Raw genomic sequence first — 4,173 nt, 5'->3', positions numbered from 1 at the left:
ATTTAAACCTTGACAATTTATTCATTTTTAATTTTTCGCAAAAAATCATGGGGTACCCCCTTATAAAAAAATTAAAAATTGGCGAAAATTTTATTTTTCCAAAATTACACGGAAAGTTTTATGGATTTATAGCAAATTTTGTAATCTGTTCAAAACAGTATGAATTTTTGGTGTAGGACCATTTTTGGCCAAGTTACAGCAAAAAAACCAAAAGAAAAAATTCCAATTTTTGTCAAAAACTTAAATCGCGAATTTCCAAAAAAAAACCAAACCCGTTTTTTCGCTAAAACGTTGCAGTTTTTTCGCTATAACAAAGCAAATACTGATTCAAAGTATGGATTGTCATACCTTACTGAACTCGTTATTAAATTTCCTAACGATTGGCGTTTAAACCTTGACAATTTATTCATTTTTAATTTTTCGCAAAAAATCGTGGGGTACCCCCTTATAAAAAAATTAAAAATTGGCGAAAATTTTATTTTTCCAAAATTACACGGAAAGTTTTATGGATTTATAGCAAATTTCGTTATCTGTTCAAAACAGTATGAATTTTTGGTGTAGGACCATTTTTGGCCAAGTTACAGCAAAAAAACCAAAAGAAAAAATTCCAATTTTTGTCAAAAACTTAAATCGCGAATTTCCAAAAAAAAACCAAACCCGTTTTTTCGCTATAACAAAGCAAATACTGATTCAAAGTATGGATTGTCATACCTTTCTGAACTCGTTATTAAATTTCCTAACGATTGGCATTTAAACCTTGACAATTTATTCATTTTTAATTTTTCGCAAAAAATCGTGGGGTACCCCCTTATAAAAAAATTAAAAATTGGCGAAAATTTTATTTTTCCAAAATTACACGGAAAGTTTTATGGATTTATAGCAAATTTTGTTATCTGTTCAAAACAGTATGAATTTTTGGTGTAGGACCATTTTTGGCCAAGTTACAGCAAAAAAACCAAAAGAAAAAATTCCAATTTTTGTCAAAAACTTAAATCGCGAATTTCCAAAAAAAAACCAAACTCGTTTTTTCGCTAAAACGTTGCAGTTTTTTCGCTATAACAAAGCAAATACTGATTCAAAGTATGGATTGTCATACCTTTCTGAACTCGTTATTAAATTTCCTAACGATTGGCATTTAAACCTTGACAATTTATTCATTTTTAATTTTTCGCAAAAAATCATGGGGTACCCCCTTATAAAAAAATTAAAAATTGGCGAAAATTTTATTTTTCCAAAATTACACGGAAAGTTTTATGGATTTATAGCAAATTTTGTAATCTGTTCAAAACAGTATGAATTTTTGGTGTAGGACCATTTTTGGCCAAGTTACAGCAAAAAAACCAAAAGAAAAAATTCCAATTTTTGTCAAAAACTTAAATCGCGAATTTCCAAAAAAAAACCAAACCCGTTTTTTCGCTAAAACGTTGCAGTTTTTTCGCTATAACAAAGCAAATACTGATTCAAAGTATGGATTGTCATACCTTACTGAACTCGTTATTAAATTTCCTAACGATTGGCATTTTAACCTTGACAATTTATTCATTTTTAATTTTTCGCAAAAAATCGTGGGGTACCCCCTTATAAAAAAATTAAAAATTGGCGAAAATTTTATTTTTCCAAAATTACACGGAAAGTTTTATGGATTTATAGCAAATTTTGTTATCTGTTCAAAACAGTATGAATTTTTGGTGTAGGACCATTTTTGGCCAAGTTACAGCAAAAAAACCAAAAGAAAAAATTCCAATTTTTGTCAAAAACTTAAATCGCGAATTTCCAAAAAAAAACCAAACTCGTTTTTTCGCTAAAACGTTGCAGTTTTTTCGCTATAACAAAGCAAATACTGATTCAAAGTATGGATTGTCATACCTTTCTGAACTCGTTATTAAATTTCCTAACGATTGGCATTTAAACCTTGACAATTTATTCATTTTTAATTTTTCGCAAAAAATCATGGGGTACCCCCTTATAAAAAAATTAAAAATTGGCGAAAATTTTATTTTTCCAAAATTACACGGAAAGTTTTATGGATTTATAGCAAATTTTGTAATCTGTTCAAAACAGTATGAATTTTTGGTGTAGGACCATTTTTGGCCAAGTTACAGCAAAAAAACCAAAAGAAAAAATTCCAATTTTTGTCAAAAACTTAAATCGCGAATTTCCAAAAAAAAACCAAACCCGTTTTTTCGCTAAAACGTTGCAGTTTTTTCGCTATAACAAAGCAAATACTGATTCAAAGTATGGATTGTCATACCTTACTGAACTCGTTATTAAATTTCCTAACGATTGGCATTTTAACCTTGACAATTTATTCATTTTTAATTTTTCGCAAAAAATCGTGGGGTACCCCCTTATAAAAAAATTAAAAATTGGCGAAAATTTTATTTTTCCAAAATTACACGGAAAGTTTTATGGATTTATAGCAAATTTTGTTATCTGTTCAAAACAGTATGAATTTTTGGTGTAGGACCATTTTTGGCCAAGTTACAGCAAAAAAACCAAAAGAAAAAATTCCAATTTTTGTCAAAAACTTAAATCGCGAATTTCCAAAAAAAAACCAAACCCGTTTTTTCGCTAAAACGTTGCAGTTTTTTCGCTATAACAAAGCAAATACTGATTCAAAGTATGGATTGTCATACCTTACTGAACTCGTTATTAAATTTCCTAACGATTGGCATTTAAACCTTGACAATTTATTCATTTTTAATTTTTCGCAAAAAATCATGGGGTACCCCCTTATAAAAAAATTAAAAATTGGCGAAAATTTTATTTTTCCAAAATTACACGGAAAGTTTTATGGATTTATAGCAAATTTTGTAATCTGTTCAAAACAGTATGAATTTTTGGTGTAGGACCATTTTTGGCCAAGTTACAGCAAAAAAACCAAAAGAAAAAATTCCAATTTTTGTCAAAAACTTAAATCGCGAATTTCCAAAAAAAAAACCAAACCCGTTTTTTCGCTAAAACGTTGCAGTTTTTTCGCTATAACAAAGCAAATACTGATTCAAAGTATGGATTGTCATACCTTTCTGAACTCGTTATTAAATTTCCTAACGATTGGCATTTAAACCTTGACAATTTATTCATTTTTAATTTTTCGCAAAAAATCGTGGGGTACCCCCTTATAAAAAAATTAAAAATTGGCGAAAATTTTATTTTTCCAAAATTACACGGAAAGTTTTATGGATTTATAGCAAATTTTGTTATCTGTTCAAAACAGTATGAATTTTTGGTGTAGGACCATTTTTGGCCAAGTTACAGCAAAAAAACCAAAAGAAAAAATTCCAATTTTTGTCAAAAACTTAAATCGCGAATTTCCAAAAAAAAACCAAACTCGTTTTTTCGCTAAAACGTTGCAGTTTTTTCGCTATAACAAAGCAAATACTGATTCAAAGTATGGATTGTCATACCTTTCTGAACTCGTTATTAAATTTCCTAACGATTGGCATTTAAACCTTGACAATTTATTCATTTTTAATTTTTCGCAAAAAATCATGGGGTACCCCCTTATAAAAAAATTAAAAATTGGCGAAAATTTTATTTTTCCAAAATTACACGGAAAGTTTTATGGATTTATAGCAAATTTTGTAATCTGTTCAAAACAGTATGAATTTTTGGTGTAGGACCATTTTTGGCCAAGTTACAGCAAAAAAACCAAAAGAAAAAATTCCAATTTTTGTCAAAAACTTAAATCGCGAATTTCCAAAAAAAAACCAAACCCGTTTTTTCGCTAAAACGTTGCAGTTTTTTCGCTATAACAAAGCAAATACTGATTCAAAGTATGGATTGTCATACCTTACTGAACTCGTTATTAAATTTCCTAACGATTGGCATTTAAACCTTGACAATTTATTCATTTTTAATTTTTCGCAAAAAATCGTGGGGTACCCCCTTATAAAAAAATTAAAAATTGGCGAAAATTTTATTTTTCCAAAATTACACGGAAAGTTTTATGGATTTATAGCAAATTTTGTTATCTGTTCAAAACAGTATGAATTTTTGGTGTAGGACCATTTTTGGCCAAGTTACAGCAAAAAAACCAAAAGAAAAAATTCCAATTTTTGTCAAAAATTAAATCGCGAATTTCCAAAAAAAAACCAAACCCGTTTTTTCGCTAAAACGTTGCAGTTTTTTCGCTATAACAAAGCAAATACTGATTCAAAGTATGGATTGTCA

This window comes from Drosophila takahashii, chromosome X (genome assembly GCF_030179915.1).
Source record: "Drosophila takahashii strain IR98-3 E-12201 chromosome X, DtakHiC1v2, whole genome shotgun sequence".
NCBI lineage: Eukaryota > Metazoa > Arthropoda > Insecta > Diptera > Drosophilidae > Drosophila > Drosophila takahashii.
This window is presented reverse-complemented; position numbering follows the sequence as displayed.